Consider the following 12,248-nt stretch of genomic DNA (forward strand, 5'->3'; position numbering starts at 1 on the left):
TTGCTATTGTTTCTGGATTTGAAAAGAACATTTCTAAAGCATTGTTTTCAGATGCTAGAACTAGGCCTTCATATGTATTATTTCTCTATATTAATACTTTCTGCTGGCCTTTAATATATTTGGTATATTTTTAAAAGTTCAGAATAAAGGATAAAAATAATAGATTAACAAGCAGATTGAATAGTTATTGGTTTCAAATTTGGGCACTGGACCTTATGAGAGAATATATTCCTAGGTGAATAACCTGCCTTAAACAAGTATAGGAAGTAATCATTGTGTTTATACATTCTATACCCCCATGGATGGAATATGAATATCTTATTTCCAATCTGAGGTAAATTGCATCATACACTGGGAGAATATTGTACTTCTCTACCTTAGTATGAATGAGACTTGTTTTAGTTTTGACATGTGAATGTAAGTGCCATATGCCACCCCTGACATAAAATTTAAGAGCTATCAGGTAGTTCTGCCCTTGCTCTTCCCCTCTCCTATAAGGATCACATATCTCAGGTAGAATCTGCTCCTCTGGTCTAGGTCTCAGAAAGAAGACATTTAGAGCAAAGTTACTGCTGACCTGTAGCCCAGCATGTGAACATTAGTTGTTGTAACTCACTAAGATTTGAAAGATATTTCCTACCACGATACAACCTATTAAAAGTTAGTACACAGTTGGGGGTGGCGGATGGGAAGAGCTGAGAAAGGGAAGGAGGGAGGGGTTGGGGGGCTCAAGGGGTGTGATCCACCTTTTGGGGGCAGAACACAATTATAAGAGTGTCCTTAGCTAACAAAAGCAATCAATGTAACCTGGTTCTTTGTACTCTCAATGAATCCCCAACAATAAAAAAAAGTTAGTACAAAAATTGCTTACAGAAGTTGGTTGCTAAGTGAATGAAAGCAATCCTAGAACTTTTAAGATTAATGTAAGAATCGAGCAGCAAGTAACAAGGAATTAGTTATCATAAGCTAAAAAAAATAGTGACCCCTGTTATGCATTTGAGAAACATTTGACGAAACCATTCTTATAACTATGTTTGGCACATAGTAATTCCTCAATAAACATTTATTATTTTTGTTATTTACTTTAAAGTATTATGGAGGTACAAATATTTTGATTACATATATTACTTTTGTAATGCTTGAGTCACGGTTGTGAGTGTGCCCATCACTATAGTGTTCACTGTACCCGTGGGGTAAGGTTTTACCCATCCCTCCCTGCCCCCACCCTGCTGGACCTCCACTGAGTTTTTCTTCCCTCTACTTACATGTGTGTTGGCTCACTGGTCAGGTCCAGTTCAATGGTGAGTACATGAGATGTTTGCTTTTCTGTTGCTTAGTTACTTAAGAGAATGGTCTCCAGTTCCATTCAAATTCTTACAAAAGGCTTTAAGTCATCCTTCTTCATGACTGATTAGTATTCCATGGTTAATGTGTGTGTGTATACACATCACATTTTGTTGCAAATGTAAAGGCACTTTTTTTCACATGGAACATTGAAAGATGGGATGGTGGCTTACTCCCACTGATGTCCTGGCGGTTGTGACATAGCTGTTATGTGTATATGCAAACTCCCTCAAGCTGTTTGTATTTTGTCATGTCAATTGTCTACAGTATTCTCTTCTTCTCTGCATTTCACTTTATTTTTTTTTTTTTAATTTTTTTGGGACAGAGTCTCACTCTAATGTTGCCCTGGGTAGAATGCAGTGGCACCATCATAGCTCACAACAACCTCAGACTCTTCGGCTCCAGCAATCCTCTTGCCTCAGGCTCATAAGTAGTTGGGACTACAGGCACCTGCCGTAACACTTAGCTAGTTTTTCTATTTGTAGTAGAAATGGGGGGTCTCACTCTTACTCATGCTGGCCTTGAACTCTTGAGTTCGAGCAATCTGCCTGTCTCCACCTTCCAGAGTGCTAGGATTATAGGCACAAGGTACCATCCATCCTTGCATTTTCATTTTCTGCAGTTTCTGTTAACTACCACCCCAAAATTGGTGAGCATAGCCCAGTAAGTTAGACTACTATTTTAGACTACTGTATTTTGAGAGAGAGAAACCACATTCACATAACTTTTCTTACAGTGTATTGTTACAATTCTTCTATTTTACTGTCAGTTACTGTTGCAAATCTTACTGTGTCTAATTTATAAATTAAACTTTATCATAGGTATATATGTATACAAAAAAAAAAAAAATCATAGTATGAACTATCCGGTTGAGGACTCTGCAGTTTCAGGCAACCCTGGGAATCTTGGAACATATCTCGTGCATATAAAAGTGCACTACTGTCCCTGAAATATAATGTAAAGAATAAGTCTGTAGCTTCAGGCAAAATCATTGAGAAAGAGAATGGTGTTAACACACATCAGTACCTATGGCTGTACTTGATATAACACAAGGTAAAAGAACATGACCTCAGAAGAGAATGGGTTGGTTTGCAGACAGGGAATAGAATTCACAAATTCGGGGATGTGCATGATGAAAGGGATATCTGTTTCTCATATCAAAACTGTGAAAGTAAAATTGAAAATAACTTAAAATTTTAAAAAAAGATTTTAACATATATTTGAATCAGTTTTTTTTCTATGAATAACACCACTGATATTTTTAAGGTAGTTCCTAGTAACCTCCTTGAGATTAACAAGATGGCTCACAAGAAAACAACAACAACAACAAAAAAAAGACACATGTGGCTTCCCCACTGGTGTATGATGAATACATTATCTTGGTGAAATGTCTAGAGAGAGAGGCATGTTTATAAAATAATTAAGGATGTGCTTTTGACACATGCTACTGATTAGAAGCAAAGAAATTTTTTTATTAAATGATAGCTGTATATATTAATGCAAACATGGGGTACAGTGTAGTGTTTTCATATACAGTTTGAAATATTTTCATCAAACTGGTTAACATAGACTTTGTGTCATTTACTCAGTTACTGTGTTAAAACATTTATACTCTAGTTCTAGAAAAGATCACTTGTACCCTTGTTAGACAGACCATATAGGTAATCTTTCCAGTCACCCTCCCACCACCCAGCCGCCCTTCTCCCAGAAGCAAAGAAATTAAGATAAAGTTTTGAGATTTATATTTCACAAAGAGCTACCTACCTAATATAATTGTGTGATAGCCTGGGATTTAAAACACATTATGGGCCTCTAAACTTTTATGGACAGGAAGTACGATAAAAAAAAAAAATGCTCAGGGACTAAGTTGGCATGTGTTCTAATACTTTCTTGTTCATATTTAGCTAAAAATTATAATGGAAAAATAAGGGTTACTCCAAGACATAACAAAGAACCAGGCAAAGCAATAAACAGAAGAGCTATTCCAAGAAATGGATCAGGAATCTCAAGGAAGAGGTTGGTTTATGCTCGGAGAGGAACGACGTCCGCCTTCTGGTTCCTTGCAACTTTTGCCCAAGTTAAGTTTACGGAATTGCTATGGGCCACTGACTGCCTTGCACAGCATCTCCGATTCTCTTTATTTCTCCAAACTGGTGTTTATGGCCCCTTTACTGTCAGTGTCTCAACACTGTGTGATGAGTGTGTGGACTCCAGGTAATTAGCTATTTAGTTCACGGGTATTCAGATCAAGTTATGTCAGAGTCAATGAAGACACTGCTGTGGGATCCTAGACGTTCAGCCTTTGTCACAATCGGATGGTACAGGGAATAGTGAGCGTATTTAGGTAAAGAAAAGGCAGAAACGTCTTCTTGTTACAAAGAGAGTGAATTATTTGTGACCAACTTATAGTTGTGCCCAATTACTTGCAGCTCACCCTATAATAAGATTCTCTCTCCCACTCATTGTCACCAAGCTTTATTATAGCCTTGATTTGACAAAGGTAATTTGAGTGGGAGAGATAAATGCCACTTCTGAGCAGAAATCTTCACATCCCTCCCCCCACCCTTTTCCATCTTCCATGAGACTGACATGATGTTCCTTTGGCCTTTGTCAAAGAATAAAAACAGATCCATGAGAGTCAGCATTTGGGCTGAAAGCAACCTACCTTTCATTAAGTATTTCTCTTCTACCATGGTTAATACAGTATCATGAAAGTTATTTTTAAAAGATGATAAAATCTAAGAAATTCTACTCGCACTGATCCTACTGAAAATTAGAGCTGGTTTATATTTTTTGTATTTCTAATACATAGGAATGGTGTGATCTGCTTACCCAACCCCAACAAAACAGAATCGTTATAGAAAAGGCTGTAATAAAATCTGTGTTACCTAAGGAATCATTGAGTCAGACATACATATGAGTCACTGCTAATGAAGTTAAAACCAAAAATAAATTTTCTAAAAGGCCTATTTAAAAATGTTATTATTTTTTCACATTGGTTGATGATTGCTATGAAAATAAGGAGATATTTATTTTCTTTTTTTTTCCCTTTAACTGATATACAGGCTGCATAAGAAGATATAATCCCTTTTATTCTTTAACTAATTGCTTAAAATTAAAACTCTTCTATGATTCTGAACTATTGAGTAATTAAATTTATTTAGCACTCAGAAGGTAGGTAAGGCTGACTAGTTAATGGGTGTGTTCTTCTATTTAAAGCTTCGGCGACCTTTCTATTTAAGTACTCACTTTAAGATGACTTTAAAGCTACAGCAGCTCCTTCTGTAGTATTTTTTTTTTAATTAACTGAAAAAAAGTCCTAAGAGTACATGCAGGAAAATAATCTCAATAAATACAATCTAGACAACTGCATAAATAGAATTGTTCACACAATTTGCTTCATCTTCTCATTTTCTGTTTCAAGTTGGAAGCTACAAGTTCTCAAAAAGCTAATAAAAAATCACTTTTTATATATAGAGGACCGTTCAAAAAAATTGAGGTAGAGGCTATATAGATAACTTCTGATATCTTCAGTAAAGACATAATTGGAAATGTACTGTTAGCCCGTGTTAACATAATATTTGTGTACAGCCTAATAAGTGCAGCCAACTTACCTTTATTAAGGATGCATCTTCATTTTTGCCCTCAAAATATTATTTATTCTTTTTTGTTAATATGAACTATTTTATGAAAGATAACTTTTTTTAATATAGCATATTTTAGTAGGTTGGTTTAAAATTCATTCAAAAAGAAATTGTTTCAGGGTTTATGCTAAGGAACTCTTATAAATAGATCCTTCTAGAGCTTCTAGTAGCTGAAACTAGTACTGTCTCAAATGTTTTTGTGATGAATCCAAATATCTTTCAGAGTAAAAAAGCAGTTGTTAAAGATGTGTTTTAATCAGTTTACTTTTATAGTAAATTCTTATATGTATTTACCATTTATCATACTATTATATTCTTATCTCCTTGAAAGATCCTCTATGATTACTTGTATTACAAGGTGAGTAAAGTATGCTACATCTTTTTATTTTTTTACTAGTTCACTGTCAAATGAGAAGTTAAATGATAATAATATACTTTTTTTTTCTGCTAGGTTTGATTTATTTAGGGACAACATCAATAGTTTAGAATTGAATATCCACTTCAGGAAACCATTCCACATATGTATATTCCTTCTAGAGTGGTAAGTATGTTACAAAGCAAATGACACTGAGAAGAATGACTTATTAAAACCAAATACCAGGTAGTATTACAGTAAATTTTGCTTAAGTACGTATATTTTAAATTATATCTTTAAATAATTCCCCTGAAATCTTTCAGTTTATCAGCAATGAAGAGAGGGTAAATCAAACACTGATTGAAAGATTTCTTTCTTTGTAAGACATCATTGTATCTGTCTCATAAGGAATAAATTCAGTGCATCGAGGCGAAACATATGGTGGCAAATTTATTTTTTCTCTGGTAATCACAGTATTTAACATGATAACCTCACTTGTAGTGAGTAGGTCAAGGTTGGTAAAGCTTGCCATGGATATGTATTCTATAAGATTGGAAAACACTTACCCATACCTTCCAAAAATATCCAGGAAGTTTTCTCTTTCAATAAAGGCCAAAATCCAATTATTCTTGGAGAAGGAAAAAGTGAAACAAAACAAAAGCAAAGTTTGAAGAGTTGTAAAGGAAGAACCCTGAAAAAAAAACCTTTCCTGAAAGTGTGTTCACACCGTGGAGAGACAAAATTTATTATCAGCGTTGATTCTAGTGTCAAAGAGTCACACCTCTAAATTATTTTAGCAGTTATAAAAGAAAATAACGATGTCATCAGAAGTTTACACCCCTGAATCAGATATTAAACTGGATTTAAAGTGATGATTATAACTTAAATTGTGCCCTATATACCATATTTTATGTTTTTACTTAGGAGGTTTGAATCTTTAATCAACAAGTTATAAATCCATTTCAGTAAGAATGAAATGTTTGCTCAATAGCTGAGATAATATAATTTCATTTCAATTAAGATAGAATAATTGTAAAGTTATTCATATACTGCTATTTATTTTCACACACACACATATCACACACATGCTGGTCAGATTCTGGCATTTTTATAAAGATTGTAAGCCCAAATAAATCAGAAGTTATCCTCCCTACATGTATTACTTGGTATACTGACCTTATTTGCGTTTTAGTTTACCTCCTATTAAGCTACACACACAACAACAACAACAACAAAATCTGAGATTTCAGAGATGAAACGCTCTGGACTTGTTAAGATTTTTTAAAAATGTGCACACTCATATGATATTTTAAAAAGAATAAATAAATAAATCCACTAAATGCTATTAAAATAACAATGACAAAGGGATTTACAACATGGGCTTTTTATCTGTAAACAGAGGCTAAAAGACATAATCAAACACGGGGTTGATGGCAGTTTGGGGACTGCTGATCCGGGTGTGCTGACTTCCCGGTGGAGACTGAAACGCATAACAGAGCAGAGCCCACAGCCACATAACTAACTAAAACATATGCTACGGGAGCTCAATATATCCTGAAACTTTAACTTTAGTACATCGATTTTTTAGTTTCCTCTTCTAAACTTTGGTATAATCTGAGGATTCACATTCAGTTACTTCCAATTTAGCTCTTTCTGGAGAAGAAGTAAGATTTGGTACTCTTATTTAAAATTTGCCAGGCTCTTAGGAACTATTATATCTGTCCCTCATGCAAAATACTGGTCCATGAAGAGGGGAAAAGGTTCTCTAAAACATGTAGTTCATCTAGCCCATATTGTTTATAATAAAACGATGAAAATGATAGAGTCTGGAATCATCGTCCCTGCCGACCACCACCGTTTCCTTCTTTATCTTTTATTAGCATACGCTGAAGGACAGTTTGAGAAAGCTTTGATCTTAAACCTCTAACTCACATTCTAGCACTTAGGGAAATATTAGTTCCTGAGGGTACGATTGTCTCCTTCAAAAATAAAATAAAATTTAAAACCTTCAGTGTCCCAATAGGTTTGGGAAGTGCTGCATGTCAATTTCTCTTTCTGTGGAATCCCAATTATGTTAATATTTTAAAGGCTTTCAGAGTTCCTTCTGTAAAGAAACTTGAGATTCTCCTAAACCATCCTAACCCCAAGAACTGTGAATAAGAAATACATGTTAAAAACAAGAGGAATTGGTCATCCTCTACAGACCATTTGGGGGATCCTACTGTAGAACAATTCAGACGAGGGCTCAAGCTGCTTTCCAGAAGCCTTGGGATATGATCAGTATCAGGTATTTTTCGGTCCATAATTGTGTCTCCAGCATCATTTATTTTATGTTATGGGCCTGATCTTTTGGCACATAGATATTGTAACCTCTCCAAAAACTATACCCTTGACCATAACCAATCATCTTTCAAATGCTTGCTTGTGGACAACATGGGAAGGGTAGGAATGGGCGCTGATAACAAATTCAATCAGTAAAATTGTTTGCTGATATTACATAATTGATAAACCTTGAAGGTCTCCCTTCTGTATGACTATAATATCTAGGAAAAGCATACTATTTGGCAAACTCTACTGTGGTCAAATGCAAAGGGAGCCAAATGAAAGGCCACTTCTCATAGGCGTTTATAGTCTAGGAAAGGAGATAGATGTTAATGAAATTACCAAGTAAATAAACGTAACTGGTAAACTTGATTGGCATCTATAAAAGCCAAGAGACTGACCCTGTGGGGCCCAGGGATGGGGGAAGATTTTTTCCCTGAAGAATGACTTTTAAACTGACATCAGAAGAAATAGTTTCTTTACAACCACTTGAGATAAAAGAAAACTATATAGATTAAACTTACTAAAAATAGTTTCTCTTTTACCTTGCGTAAGTAATTTTAATCAGGTAATCAGTACTTGTTATCAGATATAACTAGGAGCCGGTTCCCGGGCAAGTACTGCAAGCGAGGAGCTTGGGAGTTAATACAGATGCTAAAGGGAATATGCACAAAAGCTCTGTTGTGTTCACGGCTACAACATTTGGGAAGGCAAAGAATCCTTAATTCTTTGCAAAAATATAGATGTCTGTTTCATAGGTTCTTTTTTAAACTTTAGCTGCACTAAAATTAACTGAAAAATGGAATTCTAGAAGATTGAGCTGCAGAAATCCTCGAGATGGTCTACTCGATCTTCCAAGAACCCTTTCTGTTTCCTGCAGTTACTCAGGTTCTCACTCCTGACAATTGATCACTATTGGGCTATAATGAGCTCACCAGATCTGTAAATACTTTCCGAGAAAACCCACCTAGGTACAGTTTCTGGCATGACATGTGTTGTACTGTCTCCTCTCTGTAACATTTAATTTTCCGTAGCTGAAGTCTCCATAGATTCCCTGGCTGTGGAAAATGCCGGAGCTCAGTACTGAAATCTGGTTCTAATTGTGAAATTTACTAAATCATGATTGGTTCTTGCTAGAGAATGGTTGTTGCTCTGTAACTTTCCCCCAGATGTCCTCTGATATTTTAGGCTGTAAAGATTGCTTCAAGATGATTTTTTAAAAAATTATAACTACATTGAGAAGGAAAACACAAGATCTCTTTTGTTCTCACTCTCGATTAGTTTTAGAAATTTAGCTGTATCTAATTTGTACCCTAAAACTTAATGAGTGCTTTAAATATTCTTTAGTCAGAAAGTGTATAGAAAATACAATCAGTTTTTACATTGGCAAAATGGCCACTTAACTAGTTAGCTTTATAATAGGTATATTAGAAAAATCTAATGAAATTAAGTTTACTTACTCAATGCTAGTTTATATTGCCTGTGAAATGGCAGAATGGGATCCTGGGGACACAGTTAAACAGTTTTCAAGGGGGGGCCCTTAATAAACATGTAAAGCTATAGGATCATCTTCAGCCTGTGTCATTCTGATGAAATATTATTCATTAAAATATAAAATGTATCAAAATCTCATTCAAGTTATAGATATAGAATTGCATTTTTAGGCTCTGTTACTAACCTTTCTTCTGTCATCATAATAACATGTGTATTTCTTTGTTAAGCAGTTTTAACACTTCCTGAAGATGCACAGTTAATTTATTTTAATTATTTTATTTCTTGCAAATTGCAGTTGTTTCGCCTAGCATTGTCAGTTTAGTTTTTTATTTTTCAGACAGAAAATTCTGTACAGGTATGTTTATCATTCTCATTTGAAAAAGTCCCCAAGTGACTCCTGATGAAGGCGTTTAAATGAAAAGATGACTAATACGTTTAAATATTATAATTGTGTTTCTGCAAAATATTACATAACCCCCTTGAACACATTAACAAATCAAAGGTGTTGCTGCTATCATGAGTCTGGTTCTCGTCTAGACGTAGATTCCCCAGTACTTCTTGCTCTGTTCTACTCCATAAACACCTGTCAGAATAGCAGAACTAAGGCAAGTCAAGAAAACCGAAAAACAAGTTAAAAAGAAAATCATGGGCCATACTGGACCATTAAGACAACGCTTCTTTTTAATTTGAACAGGGGCTTATCCACAGAGGGCAAAAAGAGTATTAATTTATATAGATTTGGTTCTACTTTGTTTTCTTTTTCTCCTTTTTCTTTGTCTTCTCCAGTTTCTTTCATCCTCACACTTACATACAGAGGAAACAGATCTAGCTTGGCGATGTGGATGACCTGCAGTTCATAAGACCTAAGGGAGTCTAGAGCTGGTTTAAAAATCACATTGCTTGGAGTGTGATTAAAAGGAAAGCACCAAAGAAAAGAATGTGTATTCTGGCTGGACACACAATGGAAGTGTCTGTGGATGTTCCAACATTTAACATGGATTTTTTTTCTTTTTTCTTTCTTTCTTTTTTTTTTTTTCTTGAGACAGTCTCACTTGTTACCCTTGGTAGAGTGCCATGGCGTCATAGCTCATAGCAACCTCAAACTCCTGGGTTTAAGTAATTCTCTTTCCTTAGCCTTTCAAGTAACTGGGACTATAGGTGTCCTCCACAATGCCTGATTATTTTTAGAAACAGGGTCTCACTCTGGCTCAGGCTGGTCTGGAACCTGTGAGCTCAGGCAATCCACCCACCTCAGTCTACCCAAGTATTGGGATTACCGGCATGAGCCACTGGGCCCAGCCAACATGGATTTTTAAAATCAGATAGGATTTTTACAGTCCAATAAGAGGAAAAAAAAAAAAGAAGAAAACCTTAAGAGATTGACTAAATAGTGCGGAAAAGGTACACACATATAAAGAAGGAATAATGCAGGGTGTATCTATATAACGACCATCATCACGATTTGGTTAACATCATTTATCAGGGCTTATGTAGTAGGGTGTATTAGAACTCAGGGCATATCAAAATCTTCTATGAGTTGGCACCTTTTTTAAAAGTACATATGTTCCCCCTAGGTTGAGAGTTGCCTTGTTTTTGCCTTTGAAAGTCCATAAGCAGAGTAAGAAGAAAAACACAACATGATTTTGTAAATAGATATACAAATTTTCAGTTTTAAGGTTTATATTGTCCATATCCGTTCTCATTGATCAGTGCAGCTGAATTCAGCTACAGGACACTAAATCATTCTGTCCATCTTTATGGAGAGAGTTTAATACAAGGAATTAATTTCTTGAGAAATAATTTGGAGGACAGGAAGGGGCATTCTAGCCTGGCTTTCCAGAAATTACTCCAATGCATCCCCACGGTGCACTGGCAGGACTGATGCCAGTGAGTGGGGTGCCGCCCACTCAGGGGGACAAATCCTGTAACCGTGACTCCAAGAGCATCCCAGTGACCCTGAGTCTGCAAAGAACCCCGGCTCCATCTCATCCTCCTCAGTCCTTCACAAAGATGACAAGTGGGACACAGCTGAAGAAAGCCCGATATCTCAAAGTTTGCTAACATCATCAAAGAATGCCAAAGCCTTGTGTTCTCTTCTTCCGCCCTCCAAATTGTAGGAGTCTAATTTAAATACAGAACACAGGTGTTGGGGAGTCTAGTGGAATTCACAAAGTTCTAACATTCAGAAAGGTGCAATCCAAGGAAATTATGGCAACTTAATATATCCACTACAATCCTGCTTTTTAAAATTTGTCTCGTATCTGTTCTGAAAATTTTAATCCTATTATCATTTTTCACATCAACTAAACTGTTTTGACCTAGAATGTTGAGGCAGACTATGTATCTTACGAAGTCGCCTATTTGTGATTATTAACTGTGTCTTCCTCAAAATTTGAAAGTCAGAGAATTTAGAAACTATTTATTCGTTGAGACTGGGAATTAACAGTCATGCCCCACAGTGTTATTTTCTGTAGGAAAATCTGCAAGTCACTTGAATCCTTCTGCAGGTTACCTAATGGAGACATTGCAAATTACCTCCTATTCAATTCACTTGGTTCATAAAATTTCTATTACAGTAGCTTTTTATGCATTGGAAACATTTACATTTATCAAGGTTCTATTCTTTTGACCATTACCACATCTTTTATTCCTCTCTGAATCTATGCCAAATAACAAGAAAACACTTCAGGACAAATTCAGAAAATAAACATTCGTTCAGCTCAGACATTTATGGTGTTTTCAGATAGACAGATGTGCATAATAGGTCAAGTTACCACCCTAATATTTGAAATTTAATGAAAGTTTGAAATTTAATGGTATTATAATATAAAATATAAAATGATGTAGTAATTAGGAATTTTCCTTCCACTTTATTTTTTCTATAGTATTTTGTAGGCCGTACTTCTTTGCTTCATTCTTATTTTAAAACATTGTTCCAGGACTTAAAAATGTTCTAATCTAGTATGGTACTTAGGAAAAGGAAATGGAGCCCTGGCTCGGCGCCTGTGGCTCAAGCAGCGAAGGTGCCAGCCACAGACACCTAAGGTGGTGGGTTCGAATCCAGCCTGGGCCCATTAAACAACAATGAC

Source organism: Otolemur garnettii, unplaced genomic scaffold, assembly GCF_000181295.1.
Source record: "Otolemur garnettii isolate 467f Iridium unplaced genomic scaffold, OtoGar3 scaffold00010, whole genome shotgun sequence".
NCBI lineage: Eukaryota > Metazoa > Chordata > Mammalia > Primates > Galagidae > Otolemur > Otolemur garnettii.